Source organism: Dermacentor albipictus, chromosome 1 (assembly GCF_038994185.2).
Source record: "Dermacentor albipictus isolate Rhodes 1998 colony chromosome 1, USDA_Dalb.pri_finalv2, whole genome shotgun sequence".
Lineage (NCBI taxonomy): Eukaryota > Metazoa > Arthropoda > Arachnida > Ixodida > Ixodidae > Dermacentor > Dermacentor albipictus.
In genome coordinates this window covers 39,975,589-39,996,689 of record NC_091821.1, presented here as the reverse complement: position 1 = coordinate 39,996,689, position 21,101 = coordinate 39,975,589, and the positions used below count along the sequence as shown (strand labels likewise).

The window sequence follows — 21,101 nt, the reverse complement described above, 5'->3', positions numbered from 1 at the left end:
ATATTCGTAGCTAAGCGTTTTGAAACCAGCCTTCGTTTCAGACACCAAAACTGACCATCGCACACTGGCAGATATTGCAACGGCTGCTCGTGCAAATACCGTGGTATCATAGTATAGATTGTATGTAAGACGTGGCCCCGACCGGTTCTATAACCTGTCATCCTATGCGAGTGCGGGCCCTTTCCACAACCAGCAACAAAAGCGTTCTTCTGCTATACGCACTGCAGACAAATTCAAGTGTAAAGAGCAAGTCTGTGGCACGGTCAGTTATTCCGCGGGTAATATACATCCACTTCGGCCTCCTTACATAAACTCGCAATCGTGGCCCGTTCGCATACGTTACAAGGTGACGAATCACCGCCATTTTATCCCCGCAGCATTTCTGAACGTGTCTTTCGGAATGAGCGCAGTTACGAATGCGAGCGTTCCAGTTTTCCAGCCGCAGATTGAAGAGGTCCGCGTTCCACTTTCCGCTGTACAGCTAATGATGATAGCATAATTCAAACAACACGTTGCGACAGTGACGTAAGTACAATTGTTCAATTTAAGTTAGTTTTGACCTAAACAGTGCCGCAAACAGATTTTCTGTAAGCAACAAGTGGCACTGTACACGAGATTTCGAAAGGTGTTAATCACCGCTGCTGCATGCGGTCAGCGCTTACTTTATTCCGAAACAAATATTTTCACCATCTGCGCACTTTCGCGCAACTCGGCTTGCAGGGAATACCCAGTTGCAGAGAGTGTATTCCCTCTCTACACGGAATATACTGCCAATGCACCAGACGGTGATGATGATGATAATGTCTTTTACGCCCATATAAGCAAGGCGCCATTAGACATGAACAACTTCTTGCAACCCCGCAAACAGCCATACCTATGCTGTTATTTTTTTCCCTTATTTATATACAGCATCGCTGTCGACTTCATTCCTACACAAAAGTTACATACATAAATGTCGCACTTGTGGCGATTTTCCAGGCTAATACGAAGATCATTGCAGGAAATTCGAGAAAAAAAGAAAGCAAAAAACGATTGCCATCGGCTTTGTCATCACAAGTTTCATGGATTTGATGGTGCGTAAACCACACAATTTTATTATTCTCTTCTGTGTCGCGCATGCTTTCGCTGTCGAACATACGTGCATCGCAATGCTTTGTTTAGACATTTTCACTACAACGCCAAATGTGCTGAATGCCTCTGGATGGAGTGTCATCGGTAAAATTGTGTCTTTGAAACTATCAAAGCAGCAGTGGCATGCGGCAACAACAGCAGCAGCAGCAGCAGCAGCAGCAGCAGCAGCAGCAGCAGCAGCAGCAGCAGCAGCAAGGAATAAAGATGATATGAAGGACATGTGGGTTAATGCGTCTCAAACGAAGCGTCGGACTTATGTTGGATTCCCATGTGAATTGCCCGCCCATGATGTCGACGCAAGCAAACAGCACTACCTGTGCTTCGTGGGCAGCGGTAGATGTCGCAGCAAGAGAGAGATATATTTATTATGAGGGAAAAGCTGAGAGGTCTGCCTGAATCCATGTTCTGACCTGCTACGTTGGGGAAGTGTAACGGGTGTAGAAAGATAGAATAGAGAAGAAGTTGATTGTGAGGATGAAGATGGTGGTGAAAAACTTGCGCGGTTCAAGACTCTTCAAAGTCCCTTGTACAGTCAACGCTCATGCAAAAATTTGTTGAGAGCCTTCAGACTATCAGGCTGATGACGAGGATCAGGCGAAGGTCCCAGAAGAACAATTTTCAGTGAATGGTGCGACTACACATTCCGACAAGATGTCTGCCAGCGATTTTCTCTGCGCATCAAATCGCGGGCAGATGCACAAGAGGTGTTCGGTCGCCTCAAGAATACCGCATCTCACAAGTCGGACTGTCCACCCGGCCGATGAGATGCAGGTATCGCCGGGTGAAGGCCACGCTTAATCGTAACCTGTGAAGCAAGCTTGCATTGTACCTTTTCATGGTGGCCGGTATCCGTATTTTCATCTCTGGGTCGAGTTCGTGATGGCGGCGATGACGATGACGTGGCGAAGCCCAGTATACTGCGGTATTATCGCACCAAAGTCTGTACACTAGGGCATTAGTGTCTGGTCGTGAAAATGGGATGCGCACTGTTGTGGCATTAATGTGGGCCATCTTCGCCTCCGCGTCGGCGAGCTCATTTCCACGTAGGCCACAGTGTCCCGTAGTCGACTGAAACGTTATCCGATGACCAGCTCTTAAGGCGACATCGCGTGTTTCGATCACCTCTTGAGCAAGGACACAGTAAGGTCTTCGTCTAAGTGCTGAATCGAGAACTCGGAGTGCCGGCTTGGAATCGCAAAATATAGACCAAGACTGATGCGGCTCCATCGAGATATAACGAATTTCCTCTCGAATGGCTACAATCTCTGCGCCCGTTAACGTACTTTGGTGGTCGAGAAGGAAGTGCTTAGTGATATCTTCATATTCGGTATTACGAATGCCACGGTTGAAGTGGTTTTTTACACCGGCCCGTTAGTAAATATATGCATGGAAGCGGCATATTCTTCATGTATATGTGATGAAGTATTTAGTCCACATGAGGGTATATGTGATTTTCTCCTGACTCCGGGAATAGATCGGTTCACCAAAGGTTTTGACAAAGCCCACGCTGGTACCACCGCTGGTTTTGCCGTAGTAAAACCTGAGGGAAGGACGCTCTAATGATGCGAAAGGGATTCCGAGAAAGTGCTGTCTGGACGTAGAATGCGAATCGTCAATACAGGGTGACGTTCATGGCGAATCAATAGGAGAAGATATACCCTTAAAGGTTCGGATGAAAGATAAGCGTCTACAGGAGGTACACGTGCTTCGCAATCACGCCCTTTTTCGAAGTGCAGCGTGGCAGACAAAGACATGTTCTCAGTGCCTGAGCTTGTAAGCTCCAGTGCACGTAGGCAGGAGGGGCGGATGTTTGTAATAATCCGTAAAACGTATCGTCGGTAGCTTACCAAAGAAGTGATTAATACAGCTGAAGCAATGATCTCTCTGATGGGCCCCATTTCATGCCTGCAATATATTTAAGCATGTGTATGAGGCTGCTTAATTTGGACTTGAGCATCGACACTTGCCTTAACTAGGACAATTTTTGGTCAATCGTCACTCTTAGGAATCTGTGGTACGTTACGTATGATATGGTTACGTCGTTAATCGTAATCGGGTAGCGGTGCATCGCCTTGCGTGTAAATGCAAGAGCCGCACACTTCGCAATCGCCAATTGTAGATCTCGCTGCTGCAATTACTTCGACGTGACCGACACTGCACGTTGCAGTCTTGCACGACGTTGTGGTTGCGAAACACCAGAAACCCAAATGCAGATATCGTCAGCGTATAGGCTCATACTAGTAGTCTCTGGCACTATGGTAAGACGATGACGAAGTCATTCTTGTACAGACCACTGTTCCTTCGCGGTGCAGTATTTTGACTTTTTTTTTTTCCCCGTGTGTTACTGGGAGACGCTGCTACCATTGCCACGGCAATGAAAGTGGAGTCGGCGGAACGCCGACGCGACTACTTCGGCAGGAACCGGCCCGAGGAAGAGAAACTGCCCTCCTAGTCAAGCTGACAGCGAGGGCACTGTGTTGTACTCCTGCTCCTGCTCAAGCGATGACGCCTCAGATGTTGAAGGCTTCGAAAGAGTGGTACACCGGAAGGCCAATAGAAGAAACGTCAGCGGAAGGTCTTCGTCAAGTAAGTCAACCGTCATGCCACAGCGAAGGCCATCGGCGCACACAATTCTTTTTGTGCCGGACCCACCTGCCGACAACCTCAACCGCCTGTTGCTCCGACTCTAAACGACTGCACGCCGTGCTATCAGCGACACCCGACCCTACAATTCTCACCGGAGATTTTGATGCTCACCATCCGCTTTGGGGGATTTTGAATATGGATTCCAGGGGAAGGAGACTAGCGCCCTTTACCACACAGCACTATATTTACTGCCTCTACGATGGTAGCCCGCCATATTTATGAGGGCTTACATATAGCAGCTGCCTAGACTTGACCCTGGTTTCTCGGCGCCTTGAAAGAAACGTGCAATGGTTCCCAGGCATCGAATCACATGGGAGCGACCATATTCCCACATACCTGAAGATTAAGGAACTATTTAAATACTCCTTCACGACTCTTCGGCGAATTGACTGGTCGGTGTTTCGGTCACACATGGAGAAAGTATGTCATAAAGGGAACCATTCTAGTCTGGAACACTAAATTCAAAAAGCCATGCAAGAGGCTACGCGTGGTTTTCAGCCTTTCCCAAAATACGAAGAACTTGAAGCCGAACTGCAGCGAATACAAGCGATTCGCCGGCGGGCTGAAAGAAGATACAGGAGAACTGAATTCATCCACGATCTCAGAGAGGCAAGGCAGATGCAAAATAATATTCAATGCCGCATTGATGCACTGCAATCTCAAAGATTGAAACGATTCAGCGAGTTGTAGGATCCACGTCAGCGCGTATCTAAGATATGGAGACCCGTGCGTGGACTTCGTGTATCACCGCTACAGCGTGTTCCTCTCAAATATCTCGCTTGGTCGAAGAGAAATTGAGATTGCGGAAGAATTTCGCTCAAGACTTGCCAGATTGCAGCCCCAACACGCACTTACACCATGTGCCACTCATGTGCCTCGGAATTCCAGCATGGATGTGATGTTTTAGATGGAGGAGTTTGAAGCGGCACTAGCGACTTGCAGGCGCTCTTTGTCAGCTGGGCTGGACGGCGTTACCTACATATGCGGCGCTCGGCAATCCTGGGCAGAAAGCACGACTCGTGCTGCTAAGCCATTACGAGTCTTGGCGCAACGGTTTGGTTCCACGTGCATGGAAATGCAGCCGCTTGGTTCCACTTCTCAAACATGGTAAATCACCGTTAGATTTGTCATCGTTCCACCGCCCCGTCGCTCTAGCCAGCTGCACAGGGAAAATAATGGAGAGAATTATTTTGACGCGCCTGGAAAGGTACCTAGAAAATTACAACGTGTACCCAGATGCTATGGCTGGCTTCCGGCGTGGGCGCTCACCCATAGATAATGTAATCGATTTGGTCACGTTTATTCAACATCAAAAACGTCTGAAACGACTCCCTGCGGCATTATTCCTTGACACAAAAGGCGCCTATGATAATGTAGCACATTATGCCATCATAGAGGCCCTGATTGAAGCCGGAATCGGTGGCCGCACTTTTCAGTGGCTGTGCAGTTATTTGACCGACAGGCATTTCTTCGAGATGACCCAGGATGGCGCCACGACCCCACACCAAACATTCCGTAGAGTGCCGCAAGGCGGGGTGTTGAGCCTGACGCTATTCCACCTAGTGCTCGTTGGCCGAGTCAGATGCTTGCCAAACACAGTTCAAGTATCAATCTATGCTGACGACATCTGCATCTGGGCGTCTGCTGTAACGCGACTGCAGGTACGAGCAAGGCTACAAAAGGCAGCACAAAAGGCACCTTAACATCACTGTACTTGCGAAAACAGAACTTAGAGCTGTCTTCAGAAAAATGTTGCCTTGTTACATTCACTCGGAAGGCAATGAAATCTTACTTTGCGAGTGTCAATGGGCAAGCAATTGCAAACGCACGGAAACAACACTTTTTAGGGGTAATTATCGACCGCGACCTATCATGGAGCACGCACGTTTCATACCTAAAGAGGAGATTAGTGAAAATAATACATCTCAAATTTCTCGGTGGAAAGTCATGGGGCACATCGGTGCGGTCAATGCTGCAGCTTTGTAACGCCTTGTTCCTCGGTTTCGGGAGACACAGCCTCCCTGTGCTTGGTAACACCTGCACAACAAACCTACGTGTACTCCAGGGACAGCAAGTTCAAGCCCTAAGGACGTGTCTCGGTCTCCTGAAGTGTGTGTCTACAGCGGCAGCGATTGGCATAGCTCGAGATCACCCAATATCAACGTACTCAGCCACCAACGCTCTCAGGGCGCATATTCGGCAAGTTGCCCGACTACCTTCTCACCATCTTGCTGCTTTACCTGAAAAAAGGCCACACAACTTTCAGTCGTATTACTGTTGCCAATCGTAACTCGTTGCCATCGAACTAGATGCCTGCAGCAAGACCATCCTCACCTTTATGGTGCCTGCACAAGCCTAAAATACGCCTCAATATCCCAGGAATCACGAAGAAAGCTAACATGCCGTCGTTTGCCCTGAAGCAGGCCACATTAGGACTTTCACATTAGATGCACAGTGACCGCGTAGATCTTTACACCGATGGCTCAGTCACACCTACAAGTTGAGCTGCCGCTGTGGTGATATAAGCAAGATCCATCAAAATACAGGTAAAAACGTCACATCTATTAGCAACGACAGCTGGTGAACTGGTAGCACTGCGTGCGACTTTTCATTTCATTCAGGAGGAACCACCCCATGCATGATCAATCTTCTGTGATTCCAAGGCAGCTCTACAGAGTGTACTCTCAGCAATGCGCCATGGATCACATGAGCAGTTCGTCGCAGAGATCATAGAAGTCCACCATCACATAGTTGACGAAGGACACGATATAATATATCAGTGGTTGCCTAGTCACTGTGGCATACATAGTAATGATCGAGCGGACGCAGCTGCCCGATCTGCTCATGACAGCGTCAACTGCGTTGTCATTCCTCTTTCGAGAGGCGACGCGGCGAAAAAAAATTTTCCGCACTTGCGCGTGAATTAAGATTAGCTCAATGGAATTCATCCCCTTCCCAAGTGCACGCCTTCATACCGTGGAACTTAATTTACAGCTCCGTATTCCCCCCGATCTTCCACGACGTAACTGCACCCTTCTAGTCCGTCTATGGCTTGGAGTAGCATATTCAAATGCGTACTCCTTTCTTATCGGAATGGCCACTTTGTGACTTCTGCGGGTGCAACGAAACAATCGCACTCGAAACAATCGCGTCAGTGCCCTCATTTCAACTCGCAAAGAACAGCCCTCTCAGCCACCCTAGACCAACTGGACAAGCGCCCACTAACGGAAAACAACATCCGTGGAAATTGGCCTACGCGAACATCAGCGCGATCCGCTATGAACGCGCTGCTGCGCTACTTAAATGACACGGGACTATGTGACACGTTGTGACTGCACACTATGTGACGTAGGATTGGACGGTTACACTGCGTAGGACTAGGAACGCCTTCGCAGAGTGCCTAGTGCCCACAGAAACAGTTCTGTATTGCTGTGTGTCTGTGTGTGTGCGTGTGTGTGTTTGTCTTCTTGAGCAACGCCACGGCTGATTTGATGACGACTGGTCTCCCCATCTGTCGTCGGCATAAATATGGTCCGGCCGGTAAGGTAGTTCATTAAACAGTGAAAAATCCTTCCTCCAATTCCTAGAGCCTCAAGTGCGTCAAGAACAGCGTCATGCAACACATTCTCATATGCACCTTTGACGTCCAAAAAGGTGCTGTCGCAGCAAACACGGTACCTGACTAATTGGAACGATATAAAGCAATTCGTTTTTGAGTTCGTGACATCATGTGCAGCATACACCTCGACACTTCGAATTATGACGCCGATATTGATGGACGCACAAAGGTTTCCGATTATCACGGATCAGCAAAAGGCGAGCGAAGTTTGAAAACTACCTCACCGACAAAACTGGAAAAATAAAGAAGGAATCTCCGCGGCTCTATACACGCGTTTTTCTTTTTTTCTTTTTCTGAAGAATGGCAGTCGTCAGCCACTATTTAGTGCAGTGCTCGTCCAATACGGAAGAGAGTGGTGAAAAAAGAAAAGCAGCCGCTTGAGAAAAAAATCAGCCATCGGTCTTCTGTGAGCTGCGTGATACCGCTATACACTATGGCGCCTATAACAGATAAATAAAAAAGGCATCGATCACCACCAACGCTCGAGAGAAAACGTGAGATCGAGAAATCGTTGCTGCCGAAACTACGCAAACGAAAACACGTACCTTACGAATGGAAAGAAGGGTAATAAGGCAGTAAATTATTTCGTCTTTCATTTACCCTTACCTCAGTGCAGGCTAGCAAACTAGAATCTTATCCGGTTAACCTCCCTGCCTTTCCCATCCCGTTTATCTCGCTCTGTCGTCGCATATCAATAGGCATACGATCGCCTGACGCCAAGGTTTTTTTATTGCCTTAGACCTGCTGAAATCCGCTACTACAGCAACAAACGCCAACAAAGACACGTACAGCGCAACACGAAATCTCCATCAAAACAAGAATAGCCACATTAATCTTGCTCCGTTTAGGCAATGTTCCAACAGCCTGTTCACAATCGTCGTGGCTGTCATAGGTGCTTGAATGCAACTCCACGCCGTAACAAGAAAGGTGCCAAAAAGAAGAGGGGACGGAGGCGAAATGCACGGCCGAGCTAGTTTACTGTATAACGCACCGTTACTTCCGCGTAATGCGAGGCGTCTTAAACGAAGAGGCAGTTGTCGGACACTTGAAACGGTGCCAAGGAGCTGCCAACCGCCTCGCGGAGGGAGAATGCCTCGTAAAGCCAAGGGCTGTAGCACGCGTCGAGACAAGCGGCGTAAGTGTCTAGAGCAGGTGCTCAAGACTCTGCTCCACAGCGCGTCACGCCTTCCCGACGCGTCGTCCAGTTGAGCGTAAATCAAGTGCGCAGCGAAGCATGCCCGCGCCATTTCCCGCGCGGCGTTGGTCAAAAAACGACCAGGGCGACGGTATACAGCTTGCCCCGGCCGGTAGCTGCAACCACAATACAAGCTGCTCGCTCTCGCGGGGCCTTGCGTAGTGGTACTCGTGCCGCTCTAAACATTCGCGATGCGTCCCGGTATGCACCATCCGCAGCACGTCTACGAGACTTAAAAGCCACGACACACGCCCATGTAAAGCCCGGTTCCGGAGCCCCGGTCACGGATGGTCCATAATCGCCTACAGGCATAACGTCCTGCGTTATCGAGCCGGCCACTAAAGGCTTTTTACGAGCGCGCCCTTCTGTAGCATCACTGGGAGCTGACTCCGCAAAGCGGCAGCAGCAGCAATGGTCGTAAACCGCGCCCGCGTTGAGCCGGACGCGCCCAGTGAACTGTGGAAGCGGTGCATACGAGGCGGCAGGAAGGACAACGCGAGACAGCCACACGGGCCCAACACGGTGGGTGACCGGCCACAAACTATAACGGTCAGTCCCATGACGGGATCACAGTGATGGAAAACGCCACTATATAAAGCGGAACCGCACACCTAACCTGGCGCCACGACCCGGGCAAACGAAAAAAAAGAAATCGAGGCAGCTCTACAACACGTCGCATCCCCGCTGTCAACGCAGAGATCACCAAGCGTGTCCTATTGTGCCGTTTGCTTTCAACACAGAGCTCCCGGTTGTGCATCACACGCTTGCGTCAGCGTCGCGTTCGAATCGTGACGCCTCCCGTGCGCTAAACCGAGGCTGCAGATCGGTGCTGATTCGTATTCGCGTACGTTTCGCCACATCAGTTGATCGCACGACGCCGGGTGCAGGCGAGTCCTGTCAACGGTATCCTTTGAGGTCAATGCAAATGGGCGCGCGACTGCCGCATACTGCATCCGTAATCGCACGAACGGTACGGCCTTCCCGCAAACATGACAACTGGATGTACGGCAAAAGCTGCAAGCACGCGAGAGAAACTTCACGGGGTTCGTATAGTATAATACATAATGCAGCTTGTGTAGTGCAGGCCGCTACTCCATACCTGGTGACAACGTGCATAGAGCTGCTCTACGCAGCGCGCTAAATGTGTTTATCAGCCTCGCCGCACATACAGGACGCTATCTTTTTTTTTCTTTGCCTCCTTCTGCGACTACACGACATAGCCTTCCAGAAGCTATGTGATACAGAAAAGAACAGAGTTGTTGGAATTCGACAATCAAGATTTGTGTCGCTTACGTCTCGAAGGAATTTTTATTTGTTTTGGAAACGTGTTTTAGAAACGGACTCCGGAAATGCGCGATTGGTAATAATATACAATGTCGTTTCCGACAGACATGTCAGAGAAACAGTTCAATCGACAACTCGGAGGGCGTATTCAAAGCATCGTATTCCAACGCCTTCGCTTTGGAATACGATGGCACATGACCGCAAGACAATGGTTTGGCTGCTGAAAAATAGAAGGCTAAGGCGCTTCCCAAGTAGAGGCATCCTTGAAGAAAACCTTAATAGTTTCGGGCATTCTTTACACTCGTTCGTGTTACACCGTGACAATATGGATACAAGCGGAAACAAACTTCATTGGCAGAGCCTGCCTTCGGGTGAGAGAACGCAGACGGAGCTCCATACGGACGATGCGCACGAGGGAAAGAAGAAGAAAAAAAACATGCCAGCCTGGGGAAAACAACTATCACTCAACGTCAGCGGAGAAAAAAAAAAGGAAAGAAATAACGTCACAAATTCTGCTCCTGTGCGACTAGCGGGCGCATATTGATCGTTGCAGAAAGGCGCTGCGGGAGAGAGCAAAGCTCAGCGCGCCTGCTACAGACGCACAGCTTGACAGAAGAGTACTCGCATCATTCCACTTCGCGAATATATTAATGACTCAGTCTTAGAGGGAACAGTTCATATTCATTCAAACCAGTATATATTGAACGTACATCAACTGCGCAATAAAAAACTAAATATGCTTGATGTGGCGCATTAAGGTAGACTTACATTGCTAAAAAAAATTTCGCCGAGGTCTTCGTGTCAAAAGTAAACTGTAATCAGTCCTGAAGATACCAATTTGGTGTTCATGTTAACAGTGCAACCTACTGTACAGGCCGCGTCACGGCTGTTTAGAGCGCTATATCCTTGTGCACAAATGAAAAGACAGCACAAAGAAAAGGAAACGTTTCAGGTACGGTAGCAGATTCCTGTGGCTTTCCTCGACCTCTAGCACTGTCTCGCGAAATACCAAATCTGGTCTCAAATTTCCGTTTTCGTTCAGCAGCACATTGCCCTATCGCTCTAGACAGAAATTACGGGGCTGTATTTTGTCCGAGCGTTAAATTTGCGAACTACTTGCAAGCGCACTCTGCTTGAACAAGAGCGAACGTATTAAATTTGTGTTCGGAGCTTGTCACGCTAAAATCAGTTCCAGACATACGTAACAGAAGGGCATAAAGAAATGCTGCCCATGTTTTCCAAATTACAGCGCAGTCGTGCAGTTCGCCTATATAGAGTTGTCAAAGACGTCACGCGCACTAAGTTCCGTCGTGAACTGAATGCGACAAAGTGTCGCCAGACAGAAATACGGGCAACGATGCACTGGCGCAAATATAAGGGTAGTGTTACAAGTTAACCTACAAACTAGTTCAATTCCAGAATGCACACAGAGCGCCCACGTCGGCCACGAATCCATAAAGCCGTCTACAAAGTGCGAGGGTCAACGCTCGCGATATCAACAACTGTTAGCATCCCAACAACTGAAGGAGGTCACTCTTGATAACGCGGACACAGAAAGTAAAGCCGACTTGGTGTACAAGCCGCCGATATCTGAATGTCAGGTGCTTTGCTGCAAGTCCCTTATCACTATGTGTAGCGAGCAGTGTTCAACAGCAAACGTATTCAATTCCAGTAGGGGTACGAAACAGGTGTGCTTTCTGGAAAACGCACCTATTACGTACAGCGCACGCAGAAGCAAACGTGCCTTTTAAATCCGACTGACAAAAATAGTGAAATGACACGCGCGCACACGAAAAAAAAAAAAAATTGGGGTGAGGAGGGGGGGGGGGGGAGGGGATGCTCACTGTGCTAGCTTGTCCATCGGAATCTGTAGAGACAACGAAACGAACATGCAACCCGTCTTCAGTCGCGATCTTTTTCGGCACGTCGGCATGTATTTCGGCCGTGTCGCCGCGAAATACATACGGCAGGAGAAGACATCAGTCACAGCGTGATGCAATTAACCCACGGTAACGGTAGGCAATCATTACAAAGAGTCCCACGCAATTAGAGAAACGTTCGTTGCATCGTTATCCTATCTAAAAAAATTTTCAAATCATACCACGCACTACACTGTCCATATTCAAAGGTTCAGGGGTGCGCAGAAAAGAACATCTGGTCCGGCCTCGCCCGGACCAACGCGGCCATGCGCATCTTCGGCCACATCTGACGAGAACTGGCACGCACGCACGCACAAGGCGAGAAGAAACGAATGTGCCGCAAAGAAACACAATAACTAATGCTGCCGCGCAAGGACAAGAAAAAAAAAAACAAGACCGCTGATTGACTCACAGTGGCTCCCCGTGTCGCACACGTAGCGCCTCGGTCGCTTCTCAAGGCGCAGCAGCCTACGTCCACAGCAGTCTAATCCAGATGGAGTGCGGACGGCCGTGCCACACCACTTTCGTCGTCATCTGCAGCAGGTTCGCGCGGTGCAGCCGTACTGGCGACTAACAACGCGGAGGAGATCGGTGCCCCGAAGCCGCCGCGACGACGACGACGAACCGTCGAGGAGAACGCCGGTCGACCCAACAGCATGGGCGACGACGACTGGAGGCGGCAGCGAATGTGAGTCAGCGCGCGCGCGCACACACGCACAGCGGCAACTCTCCCTCTCGCGTCGACGCCGTCGTCCCCGCAACGGAGAGAGCGCGTGCCGGCCAGCTGTGATGGGAGGGAGAGTGGCCCGCCCGGCATCACCGCCAGGTAGCGCAGCGTGCGCTACTACACGCACGACGTCGTCGCGCTCGACGGGCGCGCCGGCCCCAGCGGCCCCCTTTCGATCGAGCCGGTTGTAGCAATCGCTTCACCTCTGGATTATCGGCGCCAACGACCGACCTCACCGCCGACGGACGCAAGCAAACCCGGCCCTCACTAGCCCGGCCACTAGTACGAGAAGAAGGATCGATTTCGGTTTCGAAATGGAGCGCCGGCCGTCACGGCCTGCGATCTGGCGCGCGAGAAAAACAAGCGCCGGTGATGAGGCATCGAGCGCGTCTTCCAAGCCCCGAGAGGCCGAACCTTGAAATGCCCGTATGCGGCATCTCAATGGCGCCTTGTCTGCGTAACGCCCGCGTGAACTATGGCTCATAAAATATCAGCTGTATTTACAGTAAGCTTTCATCGATAGAATATCCCCGCTATCTCTAGAAGAGCGTGTTTCCGCGCTCTCACAAATCGTCGTTCACAATGTACGCTTCACTAATGCTTACCCTCCTAATCAGCACTTCGTTACTATTTCTTTTGCAACTCTACGTATGCCCATAAGCGTGTTCTGTGCGAGATCGTTGTGAATGACGCGCGTGCCAACATGAGAGGCCGAAAATACAACTAGAGATATAAAAGAGAAGGCAATGATGTTAACCAGGAACGCTTCACCACAACTTCGTGCACGGAGAAACACGCGCGGCTATAGATACTCAGGGAATGCAGTGGGGAGGCCTTCGCCAGCGAGTATCGCTTCAAGAAAGGACATTTTTCAGGCGGGGAGTCGTACGTTTGTAATACTTGCATTCGTCTGAACCATTGCTTCGCTACTCCAAATAACTTCGTCCTACACGCGTCAAATTTGCCCAGGCTGAACCATTCCCTGCCTAGAGCAGCAACCAAGAATTCGCCCGTAGTAACATAGCCAACTCTACACCGCAACTCTTCTGTGGAAAATGAGCTGGCCTTACTTCAAAACTATACAGCATGAACGCTTTAACTAAAATTAGATTCTGCGGTTTTACGTGGCAAAACCACGATATTATTATGAGGCACGCCGAAGTCGGAGACTTGGGATTGATTTTGAACTAAGTCAACTAAATTTAAATACACGACCGTTTCCTTTTTTTTTTCGCCCCCCTCCCACGCGTATAAGTGCGGCCGCGCCGACCATGATCGAATCCGCAACCCTGAGCACTTCAGCGCAACGTCACAGCCACAAAGCTACCGCGGCGGCTTCCAAGCAAGTCATATTCTAATATCAGAAGCACGGCGTAAAATAATAGGGAGAAACAAAATGATTGCTCCGTGACTCTCCGCATCAGCGGATCCAACGAACTTCACCACAACGAACAGTGACGACAACTAGCTGTACCCTAGATAACTAGCACGAGGCAACAAAGGCAAAATGGACAGGATAAAACATGGCAGGCGATGGCAGATTGCAAAGAGTCGCGGGTGCGGACGGTATAGCTGAACATGCAGACTGCGCAATGCAACGTTAGACGCGATTATCGCTGCAAGCACTGCTGCGCAGGTGCAGATCAGACGACCTGGGAGAAGCACGATTCCTCGGTCGAGAAACGTGCTGCTTGCCGCTGCCGCAGCGTGAGCGTCCAGAGGTGGCGGCGGCAGTGACGGCAGCAGCAGCAGCACAAGTGCGCGCAGGTGCGACCTCGAAATGGACGAAACTCGTTCGCCGGACGGCGCGCACGAGTGCTCCCCGAAGGGGCACAGAGCAGGCCGCAGACCGGACGTCCAGCGTCATGCAGGCCTCCCCCGCAGCGCGCACGGACGGGATGAGACATGCGAGAGGAGCGGCGCCGTAGAAGAGGCGCGGACAATTAGGGTAACCCGCTGATCGATGCCGGCCATTGCGGGAGCGCACGCGCGCCAGAAGAACAAAACGAAAGAAGGCCAACGCGTGTGGAGAGGGGCGATCACAAATGCCAGGCGGCGCCGGCGCGTGGCCCCGGTCGAACGTCCGAACCTCTTTGCACAGCCGTCGCTCGCAATTCGGGCGTTGCGAGTTAGAAGACCGAAGCAAAAGAAAATACGGAGGGCGAGGAAGCTGCACGGGACGTGTTTGCGACCCGGCACGCACACGGCGACGGCTCCGGAAATTGACGAGAAGCCTGCGGGTCGCGAATTCAGCGCGTCCGGTCGGTCGGCACAGCAGCGACTGCCCGCCAGAAAAAACGCTCGTCCCGTACGGCGGCGATCATTCTCTTTTAGTTGCGGTTGACGGCCAATTGTCTGCTCACTCAATCTCCATATACCGAAGCGCGCCTCTGTAGCCTTCGGGCGGGGAGGGGGCACCGCAATTTTGGCAGAAGATATATTCTAGCATCCTCGTCCGACCGCCACTTGCGCCGCCTCTTCTCCATCCACAATGACGTGTTAGGCGCGCGCGCACGAAACACGGTGGGCGCCCAGTCATCTTTGACTTTGTACACAATCCAAAAGTTCAGGCCTGCGCAGGTGATTGAAGCTTCGGCCGGGTCACGCGCCGGCTAAGGTGTACAGCTTGACTCATCCTCTTAAGCTGTACACAGAGCCTCGCGACAGCGCACGTAGCGATAGTTCCGGCCAAAGCACAGTGGGTTCGAAAAATTTCGGCCAAAGACAGTCTACGTCGGCAAGTGTCGTTGCGGCGCGATTCAGTGACCGTCCACGCGACAGATCTAGGGCCTCATTCGGCGAAGTTCTGCGCCCCTTGGGCTGGATTTGACCGGGTTTTCGGCCCACTTCTTAGGGCCGGGCACGCTTCCTGCGGAGCATACATGGCCCTGTGTGGTCAGTCCCCCGAAACGGGGCCCGCGTCGTCCGCCGATAGTGGAGATGGATGAGCAGTCGCATCCGCAGTGGGCGCCCGAACCCGTTTTTCGGGGACGTCACCGCCGCCAGCTGTGGCCGCGCACTTATATAAATCTCTTTCCCGCAGCGGCGCTTCCTCCGGCGGTGGACGGAGAGCGGCCCGTGCTCTCGTCGAGCGAAGTTGCCGCGCGGCGGCCGGCAATCGGAGAAGGGAGCGCGTCTTCTTTCGTCGTTACCGAAACTACTGCCAAGAGCTGTTTTGGCTGCCCCGCCAGCAGTCATCGCTGCGGGGCAGGCCGCGGCGAAATCACTTCGAGGCGGCGCTGTCACTGCAAGCAGCAAAATAATGCGCAGCCAGCCCCTTCTCCCTCCATCTTCACTGCCGCAGAGACAGCATCACGTTGATCGTTTCTGCTATCTTGAACAGTTAACCGTCGTTATTAACAGGTGTAATAAGGTGGCTTCAAGAAAGCGTTCGCTATTCACGATATATCCAGAAACAGCACACTAGAGAGGTTAAGAATAAAAAAGAAAGAAAAAAAAGGCCGCCGAAGAGCGGATAGCTAGGCCAATTTGTATGCTATATTATGCAGCCCAAGAAGTAGAAGCACACGAATAACACTAAGCGGGAGAGCGTTCGCCTTAAGCGCACACGTTTCCTTTAGCACTTGATATGGAAAAGGCCGCGACGTCCGCCTCAAGTTGCGCGTTTTCGGGGTCCCGCGAGCGGAGGCACTGCTACGTCAGGGCACGAGCTGGCCTAACATTAACAGCTCTAGCCAAACGGCGAAAAAAGAAAGAGCGAGAAAGAATAACAATAAGAGCAAGTCGAAGGCAGAGGAAGTGGCACGAGCCAAATTAAGGTAAGCCACGCACAGCGCAAGAAGACTGTCGCAAAACCCGGAAGGCCGAAAGAGGTGATTCGCGAGATGTGCGACGGTGGGTTAGCAGAAGGAAGATCCTTCGGGAAACGCAAAATACGACGCCGATACGCTATGCCAAAGCACGCGGTCTACAAAGCCAAAATTAAGGCCGAGGATACAGCCGGCGGCCTATAGGAACAACCAAGCGTGATCTAGAATGCTAGAATACAGTGGATCAAGAGTACCCACCCGTACGCTCACTACAGACGACCAAGTGCGACAGATCACGATATACATACGAAAGTGCGCAGAAGCCAACCCCACCGTCGAGCGGAGAGAGCGCCTGTGCGCGAGTTCGCAAGCGCGAGCACACTGCCGTATCAGGTTTCCTCCAAACTGTCCCATAGCTTTCGAACGCCACACATCACTTTTCTTTCCTCCTTTGAGGAAGTATCAGAGCTATTCACGCGTCAAATACGCACCTATATCTCAATCGAGAGCGGGAAATTACGGAGTGCAAGTCTTGCGAGAAACCTCGACAGCAAAAGAGAGAAGGAGGAGCAAGAGCAGCGACAAGTGGGCCGACAAAGTAGGGCGAGAAAAGGTGCTTCGCTCAGTTGCACTGCATGGACAAACAAACCGTGCATTCAGCTGAACCGGGCGCTTGCACGAGAACGCGTGCATGCGGGTGTGAGCGCGCACGCGCACACGATGTGAGCCGAATCCATGCACGGAAGGCCGCCGCACGAACGGCAAAAAGACATCATGGTGAGAGGATCGACGTACATTGTAGAAGCGCTCGATCAATCATAAGCATTTGTCAATTTCTCTGGAAGTGCCAAGTGTCTACAACTCAGCTCAGCCTCTGGCTCGGAACTCTGGCTCACCTCAGCCAGAGTTCCGACAACCAGCTAGCGCAGAGTGTTGCAACGGTCGGGTTTTGCAAAAAGATGTCTGTAGTCTGCAGGGACTACACGACCGGCCCATTAAAAATAACGGTCGACCCTGCTTAGCACCACGCTGTTACTTAAGCGCAGACAGTAACCAGTATCGTTTCCCGGTGATAGGTATTAACGCTGCCGGCCGGCAAGCTTGACAGCGTAAACCAGTGGCCGCACGACGGGAAAACGGCACAGCATAGGTAGTTTTTCCAAGGCTCAAACGAAAAAACACATCGAAGCCCCTCTCCTCTGTAGGCTGGATATAGTTGACGTGGGGCAGCAACGCACGCTTCGCAAACAACCTGCGCTGCTCTTCAGGGCCGCCGTATGGAAGGACCGAAACAGTGCGCGGTACACTTCACACTCCAGTTCCTGTGGACACAGAAAATATTCAATACCTTGACCAAACTCAATCCCATAACAATCCCATCGATGGCTAAACGAAGAACGTTTACCATTCAGCCGCCTGCGATGAAAGCTATGATCGCCCATCTGCCGCAAGGAACTGTGGCAGCAAGCCAATGCATCGTCACTCCCGTTGGGGCTGGCGAAAATACCGCGGGGGCTGAGGAGAGCCGGAAAGGTATTTTTCGCGGCACGGCCGGTCCGCTTTCGCGAACGCCCAGCGCCGACAGGCATACTACTGCGCACGGACACGTACAACACACAAAAGAGCGCTCTCCAGCAGCAACGCTTCCTAGGAGAGCAACCGCGCCCACGCCGCTCGGCGGATGCACGGCAGCGAGTCCCGAGAAGGCGCGCGCGGGGTCAGGTCGGCTCGGGAGGCGCAGGGGTCGTTGTCAGCGGCGGTGCACCGACCTACATTTCGTTCCGCCGAAGACGGCTGCCGCAGCGTCGGGTGCTTCTTGCCACTCGCCGCCCCGGACCGTGCGCACGCCGCGGCTACCGAGCACGCGCTCGCTGCCGTGACAAGTCAGCCGCGACCGAACGCGCGCTGGCGAGCATCTTCGCCGCGGCAGCGGGACACAGCGGCGGCTAACCCGATGATCGATGGCGCAGAGCGCGCGTCTGCGTGCGTGCACAGAGAGAGACGGCCGCGGGGAAAACGCGTGCAGACGTGGAAAACGGCGAACGACTTTCGCGCACGAATACGCTTGTCATCGAGGAAAAGGACGCATGCTCGCACTTTGCTTCCAGGAGCACACGCGACACGGCCGCGCAGTGCTGTGTCAGCACAGAGCACAGGCGCTCCGTATAAACTATATCGCAAGGCAACTGTCTACCCACACCGTTCCCTATGTTTATGCCATTTGCCTCTGAGAAACACCGTCGAAAGACGATCCGCCGATCTCGCGCGGTCGGTCGGCAGCACGGTCGCCGGAGCAAGGTTCGCATAGGAGCCATGCCGGAGAAAGAGGAGACGCAGTCAGCTCCGAGGCACGGACGGTCTCATGCAGCGAGCAGGCCGGAGAAGAACGATACAAGTGAAACTCCAGCGTGTAGCGATTCAAGTAACACAGACTTGTTCTCCTTTTAAACGAGTCGAGTCTCGTTTTCTCGGGCAACTGTGTGAAACCATGCGAAGGGCGATCGACCGTGGCGTATACTATACCATACCAATGGTTTTCTTTGGCGCGTTGCGCAGGCCTGATTTGTAGTGACAATAACCGATGACTTTATGCGGAAAAAGGTGGGGTGTGTGGGACATGAACATACTCTTCGCACAAAGTAAGCTGTTATACGATTTGTTTCGCCATTCCTGGTTTAATCGTAAACGATCACAATAATAAAGTAATGTAAAACAGTAAAAACGCTATGCACTTGTTCGCGCCATTCCTCCTACGGGCTCAAGTGAATGGGGCATTGAATGCAACGGAGTCATACGTGATTTTCCGGTTGCAGCAGATACATCGAGATCACGGTAAACGGGATCTAGTGAGCACGACTTCGTGTAACGGGCGACGAAACACTTGCTGAAGACAGAAATGCCATTCCGCCATAAGCCACGCGCAAAACTGCCGACGTACGGAAAACATCGTTAGGCTCCGAGCGACCGGCACGGCATGTGGGAAACGCCAGACGCGTTATATTGCCGCAGCACCTGTTCGAAAGCTCGGCGGCCATTCATAGACGTGATTTTCTTTTCTTTTTTTTTCGCCAAGCTGAGCACAAAGCCTGTTGCAAGCTGCGAGGTGTATATAGCACCTGACACGGGCTGTGTATACCGACGCGATGCGCACGAAATCGCGGCTGTTGCGACCGCGGATGCAGTTGCACGCTTAGATGCGGCCTACTAACAGGCATAACTAACTGTATAAAGGCTTCGTGCCTCATTAGCCAGGTCGCATTTCGGTATGCAAATGAATTTGGAATAGGAATATTCAAACGGCGTCTTGTTTCAACATGAAATGCACCCCTTAGCAACAACCTGAGAGTCATGGAGAGTGAATTGACGAAGACGGAACACCTCTCTAATTAAAACACCTACGTGTATGCGACACACGGGCTGCTGTAACGGAACGGACGACGCACGCGCACCATTCAATGCCCGTGAACGGGGTGCCCTGTTGTGCAACACGGAATGACAGGGTGGAGCGCAATTGAGATTACTGCTCGTACAGAGCGTACCTGGTCGTTGCCAAGCTATAGTGTACGCACTGCTATTTATAAGAAGTTGTATCTAGCACTGACATGGTATTTTGGCATTTTCGGATCTTCAGACCGCCCCTCCTCCCCATAAAACAAAAGTGCCGGCAAACCTCAGGGAGCCCTATAAACAATTTAATGCATTAGCTTTTCTACAGTCAGTTTCCGTTTAGTTTCCCTGGAGGTCGCTGTGCCGCGACGTGATGACGCAGAAGGTGGTCACGTGGAACGTTTTGACACTCGCTCCGGCTCGTTCGGCTGCCAATGTAAAATTTATATTTAAGAATTGTTTATATAAAAAAAGCGGCTCTAATCCACGCTGTGAAGGTGGTTGGCCAGCGAAGCTGAACCGAATGCCGGAAGCCCCGGCTCCGGCTTACGCGCTCTGCGTTAACCGCGGCTTCCTCACCCCCCGACGGCTATATAACTCTCCGCCGCCGTTTTCTTATCGAGTAGCGCGTCTCTGCTGGCAACCATGCACGGTCCTTACATGTAGCCGCCCCTACAAACAACGCTCAAACTCCACTGTTAACTGAAAGGCAGGGCGGGCTGAGAGGCCGGGCGTGGTCACGATACTATTTGGCAACAATTAAAGAAGAAAGGTCACTCAACTGGCGCTGTGATAACATATCTCATCTGTCCGTTCGGCACTATCACATGAAATTACTTTCACTGCCGAATTCCTCTTCGTGCCCATTTCTAACTGCTTAGCAGTACAAAAACAACAAGAAGCTGGTGCATGCACAGTCGCATAAGCGGGCTTATCTGGTGAACTTCTATATTCCAGAATGCGAATATGACGAAGCACCAGACGGCACAATGGGCAATAGAAACGAACGCAGACAATACATTTTTCTCCCGCAGGCCCGCTCCCCTTCCGCGGCGCAAACGCAGCCAGCGTCTAGGCGCACGCCGTGTACACTGTACTGCAGCGGGCAAGGGGAACCCCACTGCGGAGCAGATCGACCGTAATCGTCGGCCCATATAATCACGCGCATCAAGCGCCCGCCCGCCCCATCCTGCTGCGGTCGGGCCCGCCGTTGTGTTGTTGCACCAGTGAGTGCACGCCACGAGGTCTGACAGCGTGGGCGCCTTTCTCCGCTCCCGAAATAGGGGCTACTCGGCGCCAAATAACCGCGCCGGGCCAGCCGCCCGGACCCCCACCCTCGATGCCAGGCGCCTGTGGGGCGGCGTCTCATCGAATTGGCATAACGGGTCGCCGCCGCAAAGAAGGAAGCCGCTCATTGCCCGGC

At 51.8% G+C, this 21,101-nt stretch overlaps 1 protein-coding gene across 4 annotated transcripts in view; it reads right to left on the bottom strand.

Moving 5' to 3' along the window:
• LOC139061089 (uncharacterized) overlaps positions 1–21,101 on the bottom strand; it is a 395,355-nt gene that overhangs the window by 38,391 nt on the left and 335,863 nt on the right. Inside the window, exon 1 of one of the 4 annotated variants that reach the window (XM_070540630.1) lies at positions 12,207–13,024. The exons of the other annotated variants lie outside the window; for them this stretch is intronic. The gene's annotated coding sequence lies outside the window, so the exon portion shown is untranslated. Of the gene's footprint in view, positions 1–12,206; positions 13,025–21,101 lie in introns of those variants that run through there. 4 annotated transcript variants of the gene reach the window in all.